This window comes from Amblyomma mixtum, chromosome 3, assembly GCF_055824585.1.
Source record: "Amblyomma mixtum isolate Tamu chromosome 3, ASM5582458v1, whole genome shotgun sequence".
Taxonomy (NCBI): domain Eukaryota; kingdom Metazoa; phylum Arthropoda; class Arachnida; order Ixodida; family Ixodidae; genus Amblyomma; species Amblyomma mixtum.
Window position 1 is genome coordinate 306596100 of NC_143014.1, and position 26169 is coordinate 306622268.

The window sequence follows — 26169 nt, forward strand, 5'->3', positions numbered from 1 at the left end:
ACATGCAATGTGGCTCACAAACGAGACTTGCATACTTTTCAAACGGCAATATTCTCGTATATACTCCAAGGGAATGAACTTGCCGAATACAGTCACAAATTAATTTACTTCTCCAGGGGCACTCGGGACAGCTTCTGGCACACACACCACTCTACGACACAAACTTGCGAATTCTGCGATAGATGCTTTTCATTCACTTTCTTGAAGAGTTACAAAGGTTTGGAAATATCCACCGACGCAAATTGCCTAAAAGAAAAAGTTATTCTACCAACGCGAGGTTTTCACACCTAGGAGCCTGAGATTTCTTATCCAACAATTTCATTCCCACTCTCCATGTAACTGTTGCAACAATGCGAGGAGTCCTTCAAAACCGGATAATAGCCATATATTCGTCCTTTCCCCCTTTTCCTATGCACAACTTCCCCCAAGAGGCACTATATATGTCCATTAGAAATCTTTGGTAGAGCAGAAGGTATTGAGATCTGATTTATCAAATATTGTGTTTAACCTCCACTTGCTAATCTTTGCAAGGCGGACGCTGCGTATTTCAAAAATAGGTGACAGTGTGCGTTTAAAGGCTTAAGACTCACTCACGGCACCAGTGCCGACGGCGGCACCATTTGCCTCGCAGAAACACCCGCATACGATCAGTACAGCTAGTGGTGTAAAGAATAAGGTATGTTTATTCGGTTAATTATCCAAAAAGATTATTATAAGAGATATTACAAACTCGCTACAGTTAAGATTTTGTGTAGAGTGCGCATGTTGGCGCTGAACGACGCGACCTTTCATGCTTGATGTTAAGTGGTGCTGAGGTTCCCGAGTAGACCTTGTCCCGAGACTGGAGCTTGTCCGTCTAGACTACACCAAGCATGTTGCGGGCACGGTCTACAGGCAACGCGATGCGTGTCTTGTACCGGAGGCCCGCTGAAATGTTCACAAGACGGAAACGGCAGGACTCACCTCAAGAAATTTGTGGCCATGACACTTTCACTGTTGTCACATCACCTATACTTACCCAATGGGCACTATTACTCCCATGGATGTCCTGTGGACATCTTGGATGTCCAAGGGAGTTTTGTTCACCATTGGGTACATTTTCTCGCTTAATAGGGTTAATTGGTTTGGGAACAAAGAGGGTTCAGCTTAAGTTAAGCACAACGCAGCGAGCTATGGAAAGAAAAATGATAGGTGTAACGTCAAGAGACCGGAAGCGGGCAGAATGGGTGAGGGAACAAACACGGGTTAATGACATCCTAGTTGAAATCAAGAGGAAGAAATGGGCTTGGGCAGGGCATGTAATGCAAAGGCAAGATAACCGCTGGTCCTTAAGGGTAACGGAGTGGATTCCAGCAGAAGGCAAGCGTAGCAGGGGGCGGCAGAAAGTTAGGTGGGCGGATGAGATTGAGAAGATTGCGGGGATACGGTGGCCGCAGCTGGCAAAGAACAGGGTTAATTGGAGAGACATGGGAGAGGCCTTTGCCATGCAGTGAGCGTAGTCAAGCTGATGGTGACTCGCACAATAGATGGACTTCCGTAATGAAAACACTCGGTTATCTGTAACTTCAAGCTCTGAGCGAAGGGAAAGGTGGCATGAACAGTTGGTGACAAAGGTCTCTGAACTGCATGCACCATAAACAAAGTCGATAGCCCTATTATCAGCCATTGGCTGGAGACCACACTTGAGCAGGCAAAAGTCAAAACCCTTTTCTTTAATACGTGGTAGCGAAATTATGCGATTGTAGACAAACATGGCTCTATGTGCCTAAATTGCATTCTAGGCATCCTAGAGACTTTGGTCCCCAATAATACAAATGAGCTGCGGCACAGCTGAGTGGCATTGGGAGGCCACCAAAATGCCAGACCAGACGTAGCTTACCCACCCAAGTTACTATGTGTGGTCGCAGCTCCCACACCATCGTTACAGTCTATGGAGATTGCGCAGAACACTTCAATTTTGCACACTGCATACAACGAACTTCCCACAGGGAATTTTACAAATTTGCACGGTACCGAAATTCATATCAGCCATGTGTCACTGAGATTCTACTCTAACCGGTAAACTCAGTGGCGGGATCTTTTCTTCTGTTTAGTGAGAAAGCACGGCTTCGCCAGCAAAGCTGAAAAACCTGGAGTATGTGTGAAGCCTCAACCTTTGACCTTTGATGGAGTACTACAGGCACAGGCCATCAACAAAAACAGCTCAAAGACCCTTGTCCTCCCTTATGTGCACACGGTGTCCCGCCTTCAAAAAGCGTGGCTCTTGCACTAAGAACCAGCGGCAACTACGCGACACACTAGCATTGTTACTCCAATGTCACACAAGCACTAGAAACTATTCGACTTACCAACTGCATTTCGGTAGACAGCGAGAAGCAGTGAGCGGAAGAAGGGGGATCCAGGGTCAATTGGAACCCAGCATTGGACAAGTCCTGGTATGGCAGCAGCAACTTAGACCACACCGACAGCACTTCAATGGCACTGGACTCCTGGACAAGCGCATCAGTGAACTCAAGGATCATGTCCTGTTGCAGCCGCAGGAACGTATCCGTCGTCACGCCCAGCTGCTCGAGGATGGTGATCAGAGGTCGGTTCAAGGTCACTGACCCTGGAAACGAAAGGAAATAGGAGACCTGCCACTAAGATTGCCAAAATCAGGCTATCCACAAAGACATGAACCACCAAGGTCACCCGAGCAGCAGCGTTCGGGAGCAGTCAAGATATACAAATACCCAGCGGACAAGAAGCGCAGGGCAGTGGAGAACAAGGCAGATCACGGCTAGTACAAAGACGTGGCCCAATGACCATCAAATGGTTCACTGCAGAGACTGCGCCACGTTTAGCTGTGTTATGCACACCACACTGGTGAGGGATTTTTGGAACGCGGCATGTTGGCAGTGGTGCGTCGGACAGCGGAGCACCGTACGTGCCAGCCCCGCGTTGCGAGTGGTGTGCGCGAGGCAGGCACGAGGAGCGTAGAGCTACGTGTCAGCAAACCGAGGTGTTGAGGAAGACATAGCAGCACAAGTCTGGTCATTCAAGCGTGGAAGTGGCAGCTGTCGGACGTTGGATCCGAGCTGCCGGTGGCTTCCCTTGAATCATCGACTCAAGACCATCGAGTCCCCATTCAAGCGTGGAAGTGGCAGCTGTCGGACGTTGGATTCGAGCTGCCAGTGACTTCCCTTGGATCATCGACGCAAGATCATTAAGGGGGGACCCTGGTCTTGAAAAAAAAAATTTATTAATGAAGTCACAGTTATGAAATTTTCAGGCCACATGTATTTTTGTGCGCTGATTCTAGAGATGTCATTTAATTACATGTAAAACAATTCCTTGAGCACTTGTGCAATTTTTATGCAAGTATTCTGCGGAAAGTTCTGCAGAAAATTTGCTGCAGGAAACTCGCTGAAATGCATGCCATTGGGTTCTCTTGACACCAAGGAATGCAATAAGGGTAAAATTATCATCCTGGCTATCATAGAACCTGAGTTATAGGGTTTTTAAGTTGTCGCTTCAGAAATGAGAAGAAAAGTGTGTATTCCTGTTTCTGAATTGGCAGCTTCAGTACCCTATAATTCAAGTTCTATGAGAGCCAGGATGATAATTTTACCCTTATTGCATTCCTTGGTGTCAAGAGAACCCAATGGCATGCATTTCAGCAAGTTTCCTGCAGCAAATTTTCTTCAAAACTTTCCACAAAATACTTGCATCAAAATTGCACAAGTGCTCAAGGAATTGTTTTACACAAAATTAAGTGGCATATCTAAAATCAGCGCACAAAAATACATGTGGCCTGAAAATTTCATCACTATAACTAAATTAATAAAATTTTCTTTCCAAGACCAGGGTCCCCCCTTAAGCCTCATTCAAGCGTGGAGGTGGCAGCCGTCAGACTTCGGGTCTGTGCTGCCATGGACCTCCCTTGAATCAACGACGCAGGCCTACTGCGATCGCCACTTTCCTGCCACGGCTTCCTGGGATAGGCTGCACAAGCCTACGGTGTTTGCGGAACACCGTCGACAGGACCTGGCTACAGTTTTCCTGCTGCAGCTGCCCAGTTCTTGGGGGCGACTGACAAGAGTTCGTCAGCGTCTCCCCTGTCATCTCCGTTCCTCATCTCCTGGCTTTCTACCACTGCCTCTCTGGACGCAACGCCAGCAACACATCGCAACTCGCCAATCCGCGTCTGTGCTACTTGCAAGGCCTTCCCGCTCCACCTGGGACGCTTTGTATCCGGTGAACTCTCTCCTTTTTGTCTCTAGTGTTGTACGTGTTTCTAGTGTGTGTTTTCCTTGGTGTTTTCGTTTCTTTTATTGGCTCCTTTCCTTTAAAATATAAACACGGCTTCATTTTGTTTTGTTTGATTTCTCTGTTCTTTTCTTCGAACCTGCAGAAGAAAGCATTCCCCTCCAGCAGTCGGGGACGCGTCAGCCCAATTCGTGACATTAGCACAAATTATCTCAACATCCAAGCACTGTAATAATTGTTTGATACCTAAAATGAAGTCAGTACCCCCCTTGCTGTAATATCCTGCAGCGCGATGCAGGTAACTAATAAATAAATAAATAAATAAATGCATCAGGCTTGTGAAGGTTTAGAGTTTGATATGCCAAGTACCCTCCCCCCTTTTCCAACAATAAAATTGCCTTGGGGTTATGTGCCCGGCTTCGGTGGATGTCAATGAATTATTACACCGTCATGTCTTATCTCTACTAGAGATGCACATAGACAGATGCCTTTCGATATGCACAGTAAAACTCATTGCAGCTCACCCCTTATGTATAATGCCCCCAAGAAGGGGCCTTTAAGGAAATAAAAATGAAATGAAATGAAAGCGTGCCCGCAAAAAGACAGTCAAAGAAGCCGATACTCACGCGGTGCCGAGATCTTGATCACCTCAAGGTACTCTGAGCTGGTGCATGAGAACTTGCGCATGCTTGGACACAGGCACAGCAGTTTGGAATCCAACAGCGTGGGATTAACACAGAGCATGCCCTTGGCGCCCGCATACCGGATCTGGATTGCTGAAGGGTGGTCCTTCAGCTTCAGGATCTTGTACACCTGCACGACATATTCGGGTCAGAGACTCGCAATACCAGTTGCCAGTGGCAAAGTAGCGGATGAGATGATTCCCATGGACGTCGTCGCAGCCACACAACTCGGCCATGACTCTGTCCGTCCGTCCGTTACATGAAACGTTTGTGATTTGTGGTGTTTACACCAGATGGCGCCACACAACCAAGCGTGCTAATCACTATGCTATGCCAACTCCCTGCCAACGCATATGCAGTTCTCCTTGTCTAGTGTAAGGGCGCTGGACAGTGTTGCGGGAATTTAGCCTCATCGCACTTTAGATCACCATAGTGCCCCCTCAAAATTTTTGCCCTTTGAAGCTGGACTTGATGAAAGCTCTCCCTCTGGTTGTCTGAGCTGAGATCACTCGGCACACTGCTTTCACAGACTAAAATGTCAGAAGACTGTGCTAATGCAGAACTGGAAAAGGAAAGATGAAACAACAATTCTGCCTTTATACTAGTTCGTTTTTGCCAAGGAATCAAGTCACCCGAAATTGATCGAAGTTCTTAATGTACACTCACTGTGACAAGTTTATGGAGCGCAACTTTGACAAAAAAAAAACATTTTGAATCTAGGGCGCACTGCTTTAGAATTTAATGGTTCACTGCTCAATTAACACACGGAAAATTATACTGTATACCATATTTACTCGGCTCTAACGCAAATTTTTTTCCCCGAAAAACTCTAATAACAATGACATGCAGGTTAGAATTAGAATTGAGTACGAAAATGAAACTATGCAAGAAACAACCCCCCCCCATTTTTTTCTTTCTTTCTTTATTCAATACTGCAAACCTTGCACAGGTCCAAGCAGGGTGAGGAAAAAGATAAAAAAACAATACAAATGAAGGCAACGAAGCTATTGTAATTGACATCACAAAAATTGTGGTTTGGTGTTGCTGGTGCACTGATACAGTAAAGGCTCGTTAACTCGACCCCCGCCAATTAGGAAATACAGATTATCCGAACAGCTTGCACAGTCCCGTCCAGTGCCCATGGAAGTCAATGGCATCAGACGCTCACTAATTCAGACGCCATGTATCTCACATCAGTTCCTTCGAACCGCTTCACTAAAAGAGGTGCGTCCAGGTACGGCTGGCAACGGACGGCAGGATGAAAAATGGACGGCCCCTGCCTCTGAGACCAGTCTAACGCTTAGTTTCATTTGTGTTTTCCTGAGCTCAGTGCCAGCACTCAGCAATGGCGGCCGTCGACCGTACATCAGCCAGCCAACCGAACACAGGGGTGCACTGTTTAGGGCATTGATTGGCACCTCTGCGCGTTTCGCCCACTTCCACCCACGTGATTCTTCACGTGCACCAAAACTGTGCGCTCGTCAAGCACCGTTTGTTCTTTGTGCAAGAAGCATAAAAATCTGGGCGTATTACGACTGAAGACAATCTATCTTTCTTTGACCATGAAAACTGGGTGTGTGTTACAATCAAGGTATTTTCTGCCTTTTCTCTTTTTCTGCCTCAATTAGATCTGCGTTCCATGACTTATGTCTTGCATTTTTTCCTCACTGTGTTGTAGTATTTTGGCCCGCATACATACAGCTGTGAAAACGACTTAGGTTGTTGTCTTTCCTTCATGATCTTTTTTTTAGTGCTCTAGGACTAGAGCCCCCCATGTTGATTTCGCCATTGTGAGTCTGTTCGGTACCACCGTGCTCCCCATAGCAGGTGGCAGTTCAATTCATGACTTGTGTCGAGAGGTTGCTCGGGAAGAGCAACCTGGGTCACACAAGCCCCATGGCGCACCGCTTAATCGCTGCACCACTGTGGCAGGAGTTGTGTGAGGACTCCCAGGGATATACGATTGTGAAGCAGAGAATGACTAATTCGGCATATATATGGGCAACAAACCATTAACACATCAAGCCTACTTGATTTTGAAAACAGAGTCTCAAACCGAAACCAAACTGCTAGCACACCTAATCCGTATTCGACCCAACTAAGCTAAATTGTCTGCCACTTTTTTTTTTCACACTTCCTTCCAGACGTAATACATACACATCAAATTTCATACGGCTTTTAAATCTGCAATTGCAGCCTACAACATACCCATAAAGCTCTCCGCAGTTGTATGACCAATATCTATGCAGCATCATTGTTGTACTTTTGAGGGTTGTGTACAGGCGTGTCTGTCATCTCTTCTTGCTCAGCTCTTGAGGTGCTCGTGGGTCTGAAATGAGCAGTGTCTGCCAGCTACAAGGACACCTCGCCACATTGGTAAGGGTTAACGAATTGCAGCCAGAAGAACCGCTGCGTAGCGTCCACCAGCAATCAGACACCCGCCAAGCAACAACACCTTGAAAACACCACCCTTCCACCATGCCCTACAGGTAATGGCGACACCGACTTTCAACAAGACTCACCCCTCTACACAGCAGGCAGGCATGGTGAAGACCTTAGCGCCCATACCCAATGGACAATGAAACTCCCACGGATGTCCTTCGGACGTCTAAGATATCCGAAGGATGTCCAAGAGAGTTTCAATCCCCATTGGGATACCAGTACAGCACCCGCAAGTCACAATAACTATCTGCTCGCATTTACACCGAGGAGAACAGATATGCTGACGCTGTCTCAGAAATTTCCCACAAAATGCTACCCAGTGGCACACAGGCACCACCACCATGGCAAGGCATCTCTGACAAACCCATGCATCGGTCAAGTGCACAATGGCGACAAGCAGTGCGATGGCAGAAGAGCGGTGCAACCAACACACAGGCCCCATGCTGGTGAAACAACTGGGTAGAGACGGGCAGTGCTCTGTGAACGATCCTTGCGTCGGTCACTTGCCAAAAAGACCGATGCAAGGTGATCACATCAGCATCGTGCATACAACTATCGGGCACGTGGCGGGCAGACAGATGCCACAGCACTACACCATTCAAGCAGGCATCGGAACAGTTACCGTCGGTGAGGGCACCGCTGATAACCGCAGTCAGCTCGTGATAATCCAAACTCTACCCATTCATACTTATAGTGTTTCGTTTCAGAGTCCTTAAACTTTGGCTGCTTCACGAGGTTGCAAGCGCACTTTTGTTATACTAGCTCAATTCAAGCTGTGGTCTCTGCAAAACTTCTTTAGGCAAAGTACCATATATGCTCTCGTAATGAACCCACTTGCATAACGAATCCTTCGCCCACTTCTGCTGTCCAGAATTTACTTTTTTTTTAGACTTTAGCTCTTTGTAGCGGGTTCCTCAGTTTTTGTGCAGTTTAATGACCCAGAACATTCCACGACAGAAGGAATCAGTTATTTAGCCACGAAAGACTTCAATTTTGCCTCGCGGCACTTTAAGCCACATCAGCAGCATCGTAAAGGCAACCGACTCAAGTTACACCCGCCTCCAATAGAAGGTGCCATTGGTACCATATGAGTAGGCGTTGGACATTTCGGTTTAAACTGAGGGGAAAATAGCCCGACAAAAGTACGCTAATTTCAGTTTTCGAAATTTGGTTTTAACCGAAAAAGGTCAGTATTCTTGGCATGCAAGACATAGATAGCTGGCTGATGAATGTGAGTTACACTCAGTCAAAGCTGAAATGCATGATGCGACAATGGTGTACATTGTTGGTTAAGTAGCGTAGTTGTGCAATTTGAGGGACTGCTCCGCTAGCTTACACGCCTCTGCAGACCAGGAAGCACCAGAGCCTGCAAGCTAAGCACTGTTTGTTCACTGTCATCACCTGCTTAGGGCAGTTAGTCGGTTAAGTAGGCTAATCAACTGCTTACAGGACACTGACATGAAAGCCCACATGGGCGTCACGAAAAAGTATGTTCCGGCTACTGCGACGATTGGCCGGCAGTTCCATCGCTGGCATGAACAGGCGGACCACGTACAAAAACAGCTCAAAGTACTAGCATTTGCACGCTCATTACTGTAAATAAATTGTCCATGATTACAAAAACACTGAGGTACGCTTCAACTGACTTGACCATGCAAGATTGCTGCACTAAATCACCGCGAAAAGTCAGTATTTCATTCCTCGAAAATCATTGATATTCGGCGCAAAAAAAAAGAAAAAAGTCCGCCAAATTTTCATAAATTAAAAACCGAGAAGTCCAACCCCTACATACGAGAAAATGGCTCAGTTGTAACAATCTCTGACAGAGGGTGGTTCCACCCACACCGTGACTTCGTACTCTGGAGACTCAAAGCTGAAGTCATAAAGCGCGGCTTTGAACGACCAAATTCCGACAGAAGCCTCCCCATAACGAACAACACCACAAATGTGCGGCCAAATGAGTTTGAACTAACACGAGCCTACTGCAATCGCCACCTGGCTCTGGTGAGCACCAGACCGCATGCCCCCTCACCTCTTCAGCAAGCGGCACGGACATCATGCCGACACCATCCGAGAAGACATACGGCTTGCCGCTGACAGGGTGGGCCCCACCAACGAGGTCTGGGACGTCAACGACCTCGTGGGGCATCACCCGCACGGCCTGCTCCGTCGAAGAGAAGCACTGACCCATGCGCGCCATGCGCTTGGCCACATTGTGGATGCCCTCGAAGCGGCCCGTCCAGTCACGGATGGTCATCGCGCTGTTGCGCTTCTCGTCCACCGCGTACATCCACGTCCTGCGTGCGACATGGATATCGATGCAGTCACTGCTTACAAAACACCATCTCCTCATACCAGAAATCATTAGAAAGCTAGATGGCTTGCAAGTGAATTTTACCAAACACTGATCAAAACCTGTTTAGATTCAAGTGGAATGGAAAAGTGTTACCACATTTAACAGAATAAGGAATATCAATACCAATGAAATGAGGATTTATAATTTTAATTTGGCATTGAAAGCCTCATAAAGAGGCTGAAGCAACACTCTGCAATGAAGCAATGGTTACTATTGCTGTATGCCACCATGTGGCTGTATCTCAGTGAAATATGGTCTTTGCGTTCTCAGTATATGTGCAGCGTTGTTTTTTTTTGTTTACTGAAATAAGCTCGTTATGCTTTGATATGGTTTAGGCTCTTTTCAATATGTCTTCCTACGCTGAAAACCTGGCACCCCTTTAACAATGTCGTTGAAGTGCTGGGCGTTGTTACAAGATGATGCCACAGCATTTTGCTTTTTTTTGGAGTTGGCAGTATCTTGCATTGTTGCATTCGAAGCGTAACAAGGTTACATGTTACAGTGCACTCTACACAATCCTAAACTGTACAATCAATCAGTGCCTCATGTCTAAGGCCCATCGAAGGCCCCTCAAGTAGACTTGCTGGCGAAAATCCAGTCTTTATGCTGCCACCAATCACGCACACAAAATTCATTAAAACTGAGCACACAATAAGGTGACCCGACTGCCACCTGCTTCTTCACACAAGATCACCTTTTTTTTTTAATCCTGCGTTGGTGTCAACAAGGAGTCTCCTTGCAACTGATGCTTCCATGTCAGCTCAAGTCCAGGTCGGAGCTGATGGGACACTTCAGATACTCACGAGGCCTATCAGCATCCATGAATGCGATAGCTGATATGTCGATATCAACAAAAGAGAGATACCAAGTTGCCATTTTGTGATGCTGATGACAATAGGGTGCTGCTGGTGTAGTTTCATTTTTGTACTTGATTCTAACATTCATGTCATTTTTAGATGATCTCTTTTCCGAAAAAAGGTGCGCATTTGAATCAAGCAAATACGGTAGCACTTGTGACAGGCTTATTGGCAATTAAACCACCCTTTCCACTGTTTTTTTGTCCTTCAGCTTGCCAGCATGAAATTTAGATTTGAGGTGTCGGTGTCTGCCCTCATCCTGGCTAGAAAGCTTTGGAGCAGTTGATCTGCCACGGTCATCAGCATAGCTTTTCTTGTACACTTTGCATGGTTCAGCCCCAATGTGACCCGACCCAGACTTAACCACGTCACTCTCTTCAAGCAGCCGAAACCACAAGACCCAATTGCTTGACACAGTGACTTAACCACAACAATACAAAAGTTGCTGGTAGTTTAGCATTGCTAAGCAGGGAATACTGAGCGAAAGCAGGTTTTTGCAGGTGGACACCAACACCATGTACATGAAAGCAAGACTGACGTGTCCACTGACCCAGGGAACCAGTTCTGTGCCTTTCCTTTCGTCAAAATCAACCAAGCTCTACAACATTGTTAACGCCAGTGCCCCAACTTGTTTTGTTTGGACTTAAAGGGGCCCAGAAACACTATCTTAGTTGACTGTTTTGCCTGTTGATCGCATACAGTAAGTTACAATGGTGCTATTAGCATCGGTAATACCACGTATATTCCATTTTATAATATTTTAATGTCCTCCAAAAAACACATTCATGGCTCCAATGGTGTCCCCACACAGTGGCGGGTTTTAGCAGCGGATATGACATCACCTGGCGCGAGCTTGATGATGGGACAAACAGTGAATATACTGCAAATTGTGTGAATAGAGAAACATTTTGTCACCTGTCTGCGTTTTAAATTAGATCAACAAAAACAACTTGTTCATCTTGGATAAAAGTCTTAGATAAAAGCTCTGCAAAGCAAGTAAAATAAAAATACACCACCAGGTGCTCTGGCGTGGAAACGAAGCTGCCAGCCTCAGCAAGAACGAGTTACAGAGAGCAGGAAACCATGGAGTGCAAACTTCCGCGACGTGCTCTGGCAGGCTGTTTTGATTGGTTGCGCCAGGTGCCGTCATTGGGAGAGCGAAACAGGAATGGGAAGCCCCGCCAAAATCGAGTTGAGGGCAGCGTTTTGTTTGCTTGTATTTTGAAATTTCTTCATTGAATAACTCCCGTTCCTGTGCATCGATTCCTGTAATTCTTTTTAAGTCAGCATCTGTGTGACATCAAGAATCCACCTGAAGTATAGCCGGTATCCCCCCCGAGCAGTGTTTCGCAGCCGCTTTAATGCTTAATGCGGTTTTGTTTGCACTTAAGCCACATTTGTTGGAGCTACTCACCCTGAACTGAGAAAGTGCTATTGCCTTATGTTTTATCGCACTCCAGACTGATTAAAAGAGCCATGGCTAGCCTTTGCCTAGGGAATGCCTTGCAGAAGAGCTGCCCACATGCAGTGAATGACAGCTTTCACCAGCAAGTCCGCCGCCTTAGTGACTGTGAGGATCTGTGTGAGATGATTGCAGGTCTTATTTTCAACAAACACCAAAGTACAAACAATAAACGAGGCGGCTTTTATCGGAAAGGAGACCAATTTCAATATGAACGAGAAAAAAAAGGAAAGGAACAAGAGAGCAAGGCGGCAACGCAAGGGAAAGAAACACACGGTGGAACAGAACAAAGTGCTTATGATAAATACAGGAAAAAGAGTCAAAGAGGAAAGTTCACACTACTTGTCTTATTCGAGCAACGAGCGGAGAGGACTGGCTGGGTGTCGGGTAGTCAAGGAGTCTCTTGGCGTTCCGATGTTGATGCGACGCTACCGCAGCGTCGGCGTCTGTGGGCTCCCGGCACGTTTCCCAGGTCTGGTATCCCGGAAAAGGTCACGTAGGCGCCAGAGGCGGCCTGTGTGGAGCAGCTGACGGGTGGTCGGAGAAGAGTGGCGCCTGGGCCTGGTGGTTGAGGCTCTCGACGATGGATGTCCAGGTCTGGTGGCCCGGACGTCTGCGGCTAAGGCCCAAGCCCGGAACTCGGGGTGCCAGCAGAACTCGTCCACGTCCGTCGCCCACCGCGCTCTTCTCTTCTCTGCCCCGTAATCCTCTTCGACCTGCCCCGCGTTCCCCTCCGCACGCGCTCCTCGTGCTTTGTCTTCTCCTCACGAACGCCGCTGGGTGGCGCTATCTCCTTACAGAAGGCCCCCTCTTCGGAAGTTTTTTCCAAGGGAAAGAACTCAACTTCAGGAGAGCGACACCAGACGCGTTCGACGATCGCAACACAGAACACCGCACCACAGCGCGCACACTACACACCACACACAATACGACGGTCGTCAATGTTCGAAGCGTTCACAGACCTTCGCACACACCGCACAGAGAGCACATGGAAAGTCAACGTAAAGCGTCCATAGAGGGCGAAGAAACACGGAAAGCATAAAAAGTAGATAGCCGACACTCAAAAACAAACATGAACAAACAAAAACAATTCCAACAAGAACAGGTGTGGGCTACATTCTTCCGTATTCCATTGTTCACATCAAACCACTTCACCGTCGCGAGAACTTTTCCGGCTAGTACTTCCGTTTTCCTTTGTGAAACCGTTTTCTCCAAACCGACCTCGGTTTCCACCATGATTTTACATGTTCCCGTCCTATGATGTTATTCACTCTGTTCTCCCTTGCCTTCGACACAGTCTGCTGACACATATCACACGATCTGACATAACTCTTAATGTCAGCCTGTACACCGGGCCAGTAAAACTCACTGAGCACCCTAGATATTGTTTGCCGTATTCCATGATGGCCGGATAATGCACTCTTATGTGCCAACTTAAGAACTTGCGTGCGTAAGCCCTTCGGTACCACCGCTTGCTCAACGACTTGGCCGGCACACACTTGGTACGACCGGAAAAGAACACCGTCATCTGTATCAAAGGAGTGGGCGGTCTGTCCCTTGCCATGAAATATTTGCCCCAACTTCCTGCGACACACCTCTAAGGTCGGGTCTTCTTCCTGTTTGAGGCGAAACTCCGGCCGTGACAAGTGGAGTGTGTTCAGAGTGGGGCTTTTACTACTCTCTGAAACCTTTGCTGTCACCATAAGGGAAGGAACATCGACCGCACCCGTCATGGCAAGGGAAACTGCCTGATCAGTGAGAACTGGCGGGTCAACCGGGAATGGAGGTTTAGCCCCGGGGACATTGCCTATTATAATGTCGTATAAGGGTGTAGATAAGCAGCGCGCGATGGCCTTACCCGAGAAGTATGGAGAAGAAATCACCACCTCCGCTTCCGGAACTTCTACACGGGTCCCATTGGCCAAGAATAATGTAGCCTTTTTCCCTGTTAGTGCCGCTGGCGGTACAAGAGACTCACGCACAACAATACCGGTGCTGCCCGTATCCCGTAAAACCGAACCAGGCTGGCCGAACACCTCACCGTGCCCCACGGGCATAGCGGTTTCCACCGGGTTGGAAGGACAGACCATCTCCCCCAACTGGCCCTCTACGCGCGTTACCATTGCAGTGCTATCGGGATGTGAATATCGAGGTGTCATGCAACAGGCGGACTCCTCACGGTCCCCTGGCCTCTTAGCCTTGCACGACTGGGCATCATGTCCTACCTCGCGGCACCAGGTGCAATACGATTGCTTCGGCTTCGTCCGACAATCCGCCGCCTTGTGCCCAGTCTTCTCGCAAAGAAAACATCGAAGGCGGGATTGTGCACGTGAAACCTCGTCCTTGGCTTTAACTATCGTGTGCTCACCCTCCTCTTTAAAGAACAACAAGTTATTTTGCCGCTGTGCCTCGAGAAAATGATCGGCAGCCTCCGCCAGCTTAGAAACTGTCTTGCCCTCCCGCTCACGTAAGAAAAGGGCTAAACGAGAATGACAGTTGTTCAGAAATTGTTCGCTCACGACCATCTCGCGAACCACCTCAAAAGTGCGGCCTTCACCCCGCATCTCGACCCAACGGTCAAAGAAGCTAAACAACCTGGCAGCATATTGCGAGGCCGTTTCTCCATCCTGGGGCTTGCTCTGGCGAAACTTCTCTCGGTATCCTTCCGCGGTGAACCTAAACCTCTGAAGCAAGGCAAGCTTCGCTTTGTCATAATCCACGGAATCCTCAGGCGAGAGCCGACCGAAGACCCTAAGTGCTTCGCCGCCAAGGCATAAGCTCAACGCCGTTGCCCACTTTTCTTTTGGCCAACCCTGCCCCGTGGCCACATGCTCAAACCTCTTTAAGTAGGCATCGAGGTCATCCCGCGCTTCATTGAACTGTGGTATGAGGCTGTGCGGGTTAATGGAGCTAGCCGGTGCGACGCTACGCTCTCCACGGTCACTCGGAGGATTTGCGCCACCCTCCATGAGCCTTATTTGTAGCTGCAAGTTCCGCGCCTCTAACTCCAATTTCTGTTTCTCCGTCTCTAAATTCCGTGCCTCTAAATCCAATTTCTGCTTCGCAGCTTCACGCTCCGCCTCTAAATTCCGTGCCTCTAATTCCAATTTTCGCTTCGCAGCTTCACGCTCCGCCTCTAAATTCCGTGCCTCTAATTCCAATTTCTGCTTAGCAGCTTCACGCTCCGCGGCTCTCTCTTCCCGTGCCTTACGAAGCTCGTCCTCCACCCACGCTCGTAACTCCGCGCCACACAAGCCCATGCGCTCGCCCAAAGCAACCAAATCTGAAGCACTCATATTGTTCCTAAATTAACACAACAGGCGAATAGATAAAAACCGACCTCGTCCTGTCCTGTCGTAGTGGACGCCAAATTTGTGAGGACTCTATGAGATTGCAGGTCTTATTTTCAACAAACACCAAAGTACAAACAATAAACGAGGCGGCTTTTATCGGAAAGGAGACCAATTTCAATATGAACGAGAAAAAAAAGGAAAGGAACAAGAGAGCAAGGCGGCAACGCAAGGGAAAGAAACACACGGTGGAACAGAACAAAGTGCTTATGATAAATACAGGAAAAAGAGTCAAAGAGGAAAGTTCACACTACTTGTCTTATTCGAGCAACGAGCGGAGAGGACTGGCTGGGTGTCGGGTAGTCAAGGAGTCTCTTGGCGTTCCGATGTTGATGCGACGCTACCGCAGCGTCGGCGTCTGTGGGCTCCCGGCACGTTTCCCAGGTCTGGTATCCCGGAAAAGGTCACGTAGGCGCCAGAGGCGGCCTGTGTGGAGCAGCTGACGGGTGGTCGGAGAAGAGTGGCGCCTGGGCCTGGTGGTTGAGGCTCTCGACGATGGATGTCCAGGTCTGGTGGCCCGGACGTCTGCGGCTAAGGCCCAAGCCCGGAACTCGGGGTGCCAGCAGAACTCGTCCACGTCCGTCGCCCACCGCGCTCTTCTCTTCTCTGCCCCGTAATCCTCTTCGACCTGCCCCGCGTTCCCCTCCGCACGCGCTCCTCGTGCTTTGTCTTCTCCTCACGAACGCCGCTGGGTGGCGCTATCTCCTTACAGTGACACGGGTTATTCGGCTGACGTGCTGACTGCAGTTGGTGCGTCAATGCTGCAGATAATTAAGAACCATAACCCACACGAGTCCGGAAATGCTAGAGTGGAGGGGAAGAAAGTTGAGGCGGCGCCGTATCTTCGCGGTGTCTCGCATAGCCTGAAAAAAGTGGCCCAACGGCATGGCAGACGGTAGTCTTCTCTGCGCCTTGTAAGATGTCTAGTTTATGTTCACAGATCGCGCAGGCCAATGAGGGGAGGAAGTCCAAGAGCTGCACTGTGAAGCACGCCAACAAGTTTGTTGCTTGTTCGACTCGTGTCGTTTACAAGTTACCCCTGTCATGTGGTAGGGTGTACACGGGCCAAACTGGCAGATGTGTTAATGACCAGGCACGTGAACAGAACAATTTCCTGGAAAATTTTTCTATCAAAATAATCTTCCACATCATTGCAGGAGTTGTAAAAACTGTGTTCCGGCTTTTAACAACATTTCAGTAATCAGAAAAAGAAAAAAACAGGGAGGAGAGTGAAATCCTTGAGGCCTACCATATTAGGTTGCAAGGCAGTAGTGACACATGCGTCAGTGCACCGTCTTTGCATCTCACTAGGAAGTTAATTTCCTAAGTAGAAGTGTGCGCGTGCAAGTTTGATAGGCAAAATATCTGTCTTTTGTTGTTTGCCAGTTATGGAGCGTGTATCCACTCCTTGGTGATTTGCCACATATGTATTTGTTTGTTTTTAAGTGCGTCTGATATGCACGCGTCTTCTGGTGACCTAGGTTGGCCGTTTCTCGATTGAACTTCAGTTGTTAGTCCAGCGTTGTCCTGTGTTCTTCTTCTCCTGGTGTCTCGTACTTTACATGGTTACCTTGTTACTGTTTGGTTTGGTTTTTGAGAAAAGGAAATGGAGCAGTAACTGTGCACGAGCATATACGCCACTTAGGAAGAAGGACCATGGGCAGTAGCATACCCGTGGTCCCGAAGCTGGCTGGTAGAGGGCGCCAGGAACTTGAACTCCCGCAGGCCAACACGCATTCCCTCGCGCATGAAGCGGGCAACAACCGCCTCCAGGATGTCGTCCCGCGACGAGTGCAAGTTGAGCGTGAACGACAGCTTGTCGTCTCTGAATGACACGCGGGTGGCGAACTCGGCGTTGAAGTGCCGCAGCACTCTGTTCTCAAAGTGGACCTGCGGCGGACGCGCAATAAAACAGTGCTGCAGTCTTGAAGCTACTCTAGGCTACCGATGAGCCTGCGGAGAATAAAAACAGGACCGCAAAATGAAAGGGCTACACACCGAAAAACACCGGATCAGGGTGTGCCCAAAGCCGTGCAAGAGAATTCGATTCAATTCTTTCTTCTAGAAGCATGCACAATCCTCGAAATGCTATCTGGGCAAAAGACTGCATAAAAACAGCTTGCATAGGCCCAGGCACCCAGTTTTCAGCATTGGTTTTGATGTTGTAAGAGATACCATCTCTATGGAACACAAAACAAAAAGGTAACACCTTTAAGGAGACAGTAAGCTATGTACGCAGTACACAATAAAACCACCACTTGCATAAGCAAAAGACGTACTTTAAACAGCAAACATTGAAAATTAAACAATAGTAGAAGAAAAGAAAGTAGAAGTAAAAAAATGCTGTACAGCTTGAAACTTGGCAGAAATTAAGCCAAGTGCTGGCTTTAGCACAAATAAAGAACAAGAGAACAATCTTTCAGAAGTACTTAAATATTCACATAAAACTAATAGCTTCGGTAATTAGTTTTCTCCCCAAACCGTAAAACTGAAATGCCATCTAAAGTTGCTCCATCTCCGAGAGTTAAGATTTTTCTCGTTCATTACCTGCGTGTTCAAGTGAACGAGTATTGTTTTCAATGCATCATTTTCTTCTTTGTTGCATGCCCGCGCCGCCTTCTTTCTACGTTCATACCCAGCTTTACTTTTCCTGCGCGCGCTGCATGCTTTCCCTCACGCCCTCAAGGTCTTCAAAAAATTGGCTTCTTCTCGCAACATTTTAGCTTGATGGTGAAGCCACCTCAAAGAGCGCCTTCGGTATTTATTTTCCTCGCGATCCTACACTTCGCGCATGCCGTAATGTCATCATTGCACGGGGAGTACATCGCCACGACCAGACAATGTTTACTATGGCCGTTTCTTCGAAAAAATCACTATAATAAAAAAAATGTACAGCCGTATAGCTATGGAAGGCAAAATGGGACCGCAGCTTCACTTAACTGTATCCGAGTTTTCACTGTAACCGAATTCACTATAGCAGGGTGCTACAATTCAGCCAGACGCTCTTTACTATAGCCATTTCTTCGAAAAAATTACTATAAGCAAAAAAAAATGCACAGCCATCTATGGAAGGTGAAATGGGACCACAGCTTCACTTTAGTATATATCCGAGGTTTTACTATAACCGAGTTTACTATAGAAGGTTGCTAGGATTCAGTTTTAGGGAAAAGACATTTTTCAGACCTTGTCTTTCTGCAGACTAACATATGCATTGATACAGAGCCTGCCGACTAATCCCTGTAATTCCTCGACAGGAACCGAAAGAACTAGCATTAAAAAAAATGACACAGTCAAGCGCCACACCTGTGCACGACGCAGAATGATTCGCCCTGGCGTGATGAACACGCTCCGAACAAGACAGGTGCCGCGAGCAAGCTGCGGGGGCTCCTCGTCCCGAAAGAGGGCGCAGCAAGCCTCGAACGCCTGCTTGAACAGCACGACATTTCCCGCGTCGATGCTGGACACGATGTGGCTGAGTGCCCGCTCCACCATGGACTGCTCCTTCTTCGACTGCTGTTCGAGCTCCCGCATGAGCGTGTCGAACGCCATCTCGGACATGAGCCCCATCTGGTCGAGGACATCGAAGGTGATGTGCAGGGTGGCCTTGAAGGCATAGGCGCAGGAGAACAGCAGGATCTTCTGGATGGACTCGCACCGCTTCTGCACAGCCAAGTGTAGCCGAGAGTTGTGCTGCGATCCCCACCACCCTTGACTTGTGGGCCACACAGTGCAAAGAAGGACCTATCACTAGATTCGGTAGGGAGAAGGCAGGAAGATGGGTTTTCTGAAAATACGAAGAAGTGAAAAAGGGAGGGAAGGGGGGACAACGACAAGTCCTCATGCCAAAACGTTGGCTAAGCACCCTGAGGCTCCCCCTCCCCTGTACACTTTGTGTTGTCCACTACTGGACAGTGAAGCATAAACTGCTATCTACAAAGCGATATTGCAGCTAAAGGATCTATGCAAACAGTGAACTATGTTGTAACCGGTGTTATCAGACACCATTTAGGCCTCTTATACATGCTGTCTGTCAAGTTGGAGGGAGGGGGGGAGAGCAAACAGAACTAAGTAACAAATAAACAGAAATGTGTTAACTGCGAAATGTAAGGAGAGATTGGTCCAACATGACTCCTTCCAAGATCTATGCTCCATTTTTCAACAGATTTCTAGAGCGGTTCTTCTCAGTCGCCAATGACCAACCCCACCTTTATCACATCACATATTTGACATTTTTCTCTCTTTCATTTGCTTTTTGTACCATCGCTCTTTTCTAAACCCAACATACACCAATATCTCACACACAATACGTTGCCAAGTCTCCAGGTTTTCTCATTCGCTGGCATGCACGTCAGTGTTCACGAAATTTTTATTCAGGCACAGCCCCGTCTGCCCAACTCATTTTTGACAGAAAAGTGGTCTCCCGTAGACTGCGCCTAGTTTACTGGATAAACGCATGTACGGACCCCGCTTTCTTTCCAGATCAGAGGACCAGTTTTCGGGATGGAGCCCATGTACGCAATGGGCGAAAATATATATATGCATTTTTAAGTAAAAACAACACACCAACCAGGGAATGAGTGGCATTTACTCTACTTGCCTCAGAAAGCGTGCTTTTATCAACTCAGCTCAGCCAGGATATACAGAGTGAAAGCTCTGTCAGCAAGCACTGCAATTATATAAGAGGGGGCAAATTCACTCTTGCGCTTGGCAGTCACGTCTGCCACTGCGCTGAACGCTGCTCTGGACGCTCACTCTTGTACGAGGGGATGCTGAGAAGTTCCTGGCTTTGCCCCCTTTGACGTCGAATTGAAAAATTAGTTTGGTACCACAAAAATGCATGATATCTGTTTATGTAACTCTGTAAGAATCAGATGTTTCTGATTTTTATAACTATCTTGAATTTCAGGTTGAACGTGAGATGGCAGAGGCACAAGCAAGTTTCACACCTGTGGAGTTACGGGTCGTGATGAACTTTTTGTTTCTGCAGGGAAAGTCTGCAAAAGACATTCACAGTGAGATGTCACAAACACTACGGCAGAAGCGTCCTTCCTACAGCGCTGTCAAATCTTGGGTTCCTTGTTTCAAGGCTGGTCATTTCACTGTTGAAGATGAGCCTTGTAGTGGGCGCCCCACAACCTCAACAGACCCGACAACAAGCGGTTCTGTCCATAAGCTGATTCTTGAGGATCGGCGAATATCCACCAAAAAGATAGCCCAGATACTGGACATCTCCCAGGAATGCATTGGTTTTATTATTACCAATATCCTAGACATGCGCAAGCTATCAGCGAAGTTGGTGCCGAAATGCTTGAACAGTGAACAGAAGGAGGCTCGAGTTGAGGCATTCAGGCTGTTTTGACCCATTTTGATTCTACAAAACACTTTTTGGATAGATTAGTGACTGAGGATGAAGCATGGCCCCACATTATCATCCCGAAACCAAGGAACAGTCAAAGGAATGGCGCCTCAGTGGGTCCCCGCGGCCGAAGAAATTCCGCGCACAGAAATCAGCCAAAAAAGTCATGGCGTCAATTTTCTGGGAAGAAGATGGCGTGCTGTCGGTGGACTACCTATCTCAGGGCTGTAGTATAAGCGGATAATATTACGCTGGCCTCCTCGACAAGCTGAAAGAGGCAATTAAGACGAAACGCCGGGGAAAGCTGAACAAAGGAATCCTTTTGTTGCAGGACAATGCACCTCCGCACACGTCCAAATTTGTGGCTGTCAAACTGAAAGCCCTCAGTTTCCAATTGGTCCACCATACTCCCTATTCACCTGACCTGGCTCCTTCTGACTACCATCTGTTCTCCAACTTGAAGAAACATCTGAAGGGTCGTCATTTGGACAACACTGCTGACATCAAACTTGCTGCTGAAAGCTGGTTTGACGACTTATCACAAATTTTTTTTTATAAATTGAATAGATAAGCTGAAAGAACGATGCAACAAGCACATATCAGACTCAGGGGGCAATATGTTGAATAAATGTGCACTTTCAAAACTCTGACTACATTCTTTCTGTGCAAAGCCAGGAACCTCGTACTCGTGACACGTGATGCATCACCTGCCACGTGATGCACCACCTGCCACGAGTGCAAGAGTGAGCGTCCAGAGCGGCGGACGTGACTGCCAAGCGCAAGAGCGAATCACGTGACACATCACATCCCACAAGTGGCGAGGAGGAGCGGCTGAACCGCAGCCAGCGCAGCGGTGGACGTGACTGCCAAGAGCGCAGCTGCGGCATAGGCGAGCCACATGGCATGACATCATAGTCATGTGCATGCACCTCCCATCAGAGGTCAAATCTCTGAGCCAGATGACCTTCAGGCTCAGCATGGGAGTAGTAGAGCTTTTCCCTCTAAAAGGTTCCACAAGCAGTTATAAAGTGGCGATTGCTTTGAAGAGCAGCAGACTTACTGTCAAACCCGCCGACTCCTTGCTGAGCCGCTGGTAATTAAGAGGGTTGTGGCTTTTGTCGGCATTAAGTCTTCACCAGAAGTGCCTGGACTGCTTTGTGGCTTTGGTTTATGTCTGTCTGCCGTTTCTCGTATTCTTCCTTTCTCTTAAAAGCCTAGCCGTGGTGCGGGTGCACAACTTCTCTATACCTCTTTGTTTTCTTTACAACGCTTGCACGGCAGCGAAAAAAGCGTGTGTGCCACCATGTGTTTGGTGCAGACACTCTCTGACAATAAAAGCTACAACCATCGTCTTTTTGTGCGCACGGTCAAATCCAAAACTACCGAACTGTTGCTGCTCAGTTTGCGGTTAGTCAGCCAGGCCTCCGCACGTGAGGGCACCGTTTTATTGCCAGTTCTCTCCTTCGCCTCCCACTGCTGGTTTTGCGACTATCATTATACGTTCATTGCTTTGAGCTGTGCACCGCACCATGCCATCCTGCGGGGGAACTATGAAACACCGGGCGGGGCAGGAGGCAGTATGCGCCTTACATTTAGAGTAATTTTTTTTCTTTTTTTTTGGCCAATGACGGGTGCGAGATGGGGAGGGGGTCTAAGAATAGGTGGCAATGTACAGCATATATTATTGCTTACAATAAACTCTGACACATCCCCAATCGAGAACCTTAGTTTGAAATCCTCGGAACCGAAACAAATTACCAAGAAAGGCTCTTACATGACTCCTGGCACATTCCAACTACCCCGAACAACATTGACCATACAAAAGGAAGCCTGCCCGTAGTATATACACAGGAACTCCGCTCTGTAGCTCAGAGAAGCCAAGTCACCATTGACCGCCTCGGCACATTCTGACAACGTGACTGACAGCCTTAACTCCACCACCCCTCCCCTGCGCCTTTCGCATGACCATTTTTTTTTACCTCCGGATCTCTGCCACGCATACTTAAAGACGCTAGCTACTGCCTCCAGTCACCCCTGAAGAAAAGAGCCGAGAAGGCTCCAAACATTGGGTTTCAAATTAAAGTTTTTGGTTGGAGATGTATCAGAGTTTATTTATAATAAAGCCGTCAAACCCAACCAGACACGCAAATCTGTCAACATGTTTAGTTTTTAGTATATACAGTAGGTTATGACCTTTGCAGTTTTTTTTGTCACAAAAATTTGAGCGTAATTTGCACACCCCCTTTTTTGAAACCTTAAGAGGGGAGCCTGGTCTTGAAAAGAAAATTTTATTGATCTAGCCATAGTTATAAAATTTTCAGGGCACATGTATTTTTGTGAGCTCATTCTAGATATGTCTTTTAGTTTCATGTAGAACAATTCCTTGAGCACTTCTGCACCTTTTATGCAAGTATTTTGCGAACAGTTTTAAAGAAAATTTGCTGTCGGAAACTTGCTGAAATGTATGCCATTGGGTTCTGTTGATACCAAGGGATGGAATAAGGGTAAAATTGTCTTCCTGCCTATCATAGAACCTAAGTTATAGGGTATTGAAGTTGTCGCTTCAGAAATGAAAAGAAAAGTGTGTATTCCTGTTTCTGAAGTGGCAGCTTCAGTACCCTACAACTCAAGTTCTATGATAGCCAGGAAGTCAATTAACCCTTAGTCAATTTTACCCTTACTGCATTTCTTGGAGTCAAGAGAACCCAATAGCATACATTTCAGAAAGTTCCCCGCAAGAAATTTTTTCGAAGCTTTTCAAAAATACATGCATAAAAATTACATAAGTGCTCGAGGAATTGTTTTACATAAAATTAAAGGACATATTTAGAATCGGCACACAAAAATACATTATCCCTGAAGATTTCTTAACTGTGACTTCATTAATGTTTTTTTTTTCAAGACCATAAAGAATATAAAGAAAAAACACGCAACTTATGCGAGTACATATGGTACGTGGTGATCCATGTATACTGAAATTTTATTGCAAAAGCAATACTACTTTCACTTTCAGCTCCACGCGTGGCGAGGCCGCGGTAGCTACCATTGACCTTGAGCGGCGCGCCTAGCGGTGTGACGTCACAGCTGCAAGAGCAGGGCTCCAACTTGCGCCGTCGTGAGGCGAGACCGCGCGTGGTGGCTGCTGCCTAACTCCTGCGCCCGCCGCGCGCGGCGCGCCTTTCAGCGCTCTTCATCACACACCGGGATAACGGTAATCTACACACGCCCACTTCAGCGTTGCATTAGATTGGATTGGATTGCATTGGATTGGATTGGATTACACTGGATTTCAATGGACTGGATTGGATTGTATAACCGATGCATCACCACAAGTCTAACCACAAGCACCACCACCAGCTACACTACCAGCTGAACCATGGCGTAGCTACGGATATTGCTTTTGCAATTACCGGGCTTAACCAAGCTAAGCCACAGCCATTTTTTTTACAATCAAAAGAAAAACCATGGCACCAAAAAACACGGTGCCTGCAAGTCCTTTCCATTTGCGCTGACCATACCTGGATCTCGACGGTCCTGCAACAGGCAGTCATGTTGGGGCAGTGGGTATGGACCGCAGCGCAGCAAAAGAGGGTGCCGTGGGTGCAGCGCTGGGAGAGCCGCCCAACCACCCGCCATGCCAGGGAGTGGTCCCGGATGACCAGCTTGAGGATGAGGCCTCCGCACAGCGAGGTACCCTCCACACAGCCACCGAGACACTTGCAGCCGAGGCTGAGGTAGCGTTCCCACCGAAGCGGAGCCGCTGCTGTGAAGGGCTTCGCATGATATTCGTTCACTACCTCCCCCATCAACATGGCTGGTATCTTTAGGTGGAGGAACAACTCCACCAAGCGCTTCTTGACGTTGATCAGCACCTGGTGGGTCGGTTCAAATTAAAGAGATTACACTGCATTTACCAACAGGCATTGAGATAAAATTTCCAAGAACACGGACACTACTAAAGCATTTCCTGTTGCTTCAATATTCAGTATTCAATATTGTAATAAGGGAGTAATTACTGATTGACATCCACCCGAGCGCAGCCATACGGCTACAAAGGAAAGCTTTGCAGCTTTCTCAGAAACTCCGCAGTTAAAGAAAAATTCGTCCTGGTCCGGGGTTCGAACCCGGGACCTCCGCTTCACCGGAGCAGTCGCTCTACCAATTGAGCTAACCGGGACGGCAAGCTTATGGTAGGACGAGAGCGAATTGATGAATAACTCGAAATGGGAACTGTGTTGGTCAAAAATTTTGGCCAACACAGTTCCCACTTCAAGTTATTGATCTATTCGCTCTTGCCCTACCATAAGCTTGCCGTCCCGGTTAGCTCAATTGGTAAAGCGACTGCTCCGGTGAAGCGGTGGTCCCGGGTTCGAACCCCGGACCAGGACGAATTTTTCTTTAACTGCGGAGTTTCTGAGAAAGCTGCAAAGCTTTCCTTTGTAGCCGTATGGCTGCGCTCGGGTGGATGTCAATCAGTAATTACTCCCTTATCACAAATCTACTCCACCTTGGGGGATACCCCTAAATATCTGACCAGTATTCAGTATTCAACTCGCATTTAAGCTACTGCCAGTTAGGGGGGGTACTACAACATTCACTAACCTTGAACACATTCATTTAAAGGGGGAAGCTGGTCTTAGAAAAAAATCATTTTTGTTAATGAAGCCACAATAATGGCATCTTGAAGAATCATGTACTTTTGCATGCTGATTCCAAATATGTAATTTAATTTTATGTAAAGCAAGTCCTTGCGCACTTATATAATATGTTATTTAACTTTTTGCCAAGTGCTTTCAATAAAGTTTGCTGCAGGAAACTTGCTAGGATGCATGCCATTGGCTTGTCTTGACATCAGACTATACAATAAGGGCAAAATTATTATCCTGCCTATCGTAGAAGTCAAGTTGCAGGGTTCTGAATTTGCCACTTCACAAACGGGAAGAAACTGATGATTTCAAAATCCTATAACTCACTTTCTATAACAGTCAGGATGATAATTTTACCCTTATTGCACAGTTTGACGTTAAGAGAAACCAATGGCATGCAATCTAACAAGTTCCCTGCAGCAGAATTTCTTTGAAACTATCAGCAAAAGTTACCTAACATATTGCATAAGTGCACAAGGACTTGTAGATAAAATTAAATTACATATTTGTAATCAGCATGCAAAAATGCATGTTCCCTTAAGATTTCATAGTTGTGACTTCCTTAATAAAAATTTATTTCAAAGACCCTCTTCCCCCCCTTAATGCAAAAATATCTCCGAAATATATATTTAATTCACCGTCCCGACATCCAGGTGCAACTTTCTTTCGTCGTTCCAGAGTCATTAAAGCACATAATCATTGCATCGCCTTAGTGTCACTTTCAAAACAGAAATCAAGAATAATATAACAAATCTTAACAATTTAGCAG

The 26169-nt window shown here is 47.2% G+C and overlaps 1 pseudogene across 1 annotated transcript in view; it reads right to left on the reverse strand.

The window, feature by feature from the left end:
- Positions 1-660: 660 nt before the first annotated feature.
- LOC149355508 (uncharacterized) overlaps positions 661-26169 on the reverse strand; it is a 33650-nt pseudogene continuing 8141 nt past the window's right edge. Inside the window, exons 4-10 of the transcript XR_016291521.1 lie at positions 24273-24626; positions 18702-19088; positions 17071-17288; positions 9406-9670; positions 4875-5061; positions 2349-2608; positions 661-927 (exon numbers count right to left, since the gene is read on the reverse strand). The product of XR_016291521.1 is annotated as an uncharacterized LOC149355508 (transcript). The remainder of the gene's footprint in view (positions 928-2348; positions 2609-4874; positions 5062-9405; positions 9671-17070; positions 17289-18701; positions 19089-24272; positions 24627-26169) is intronic.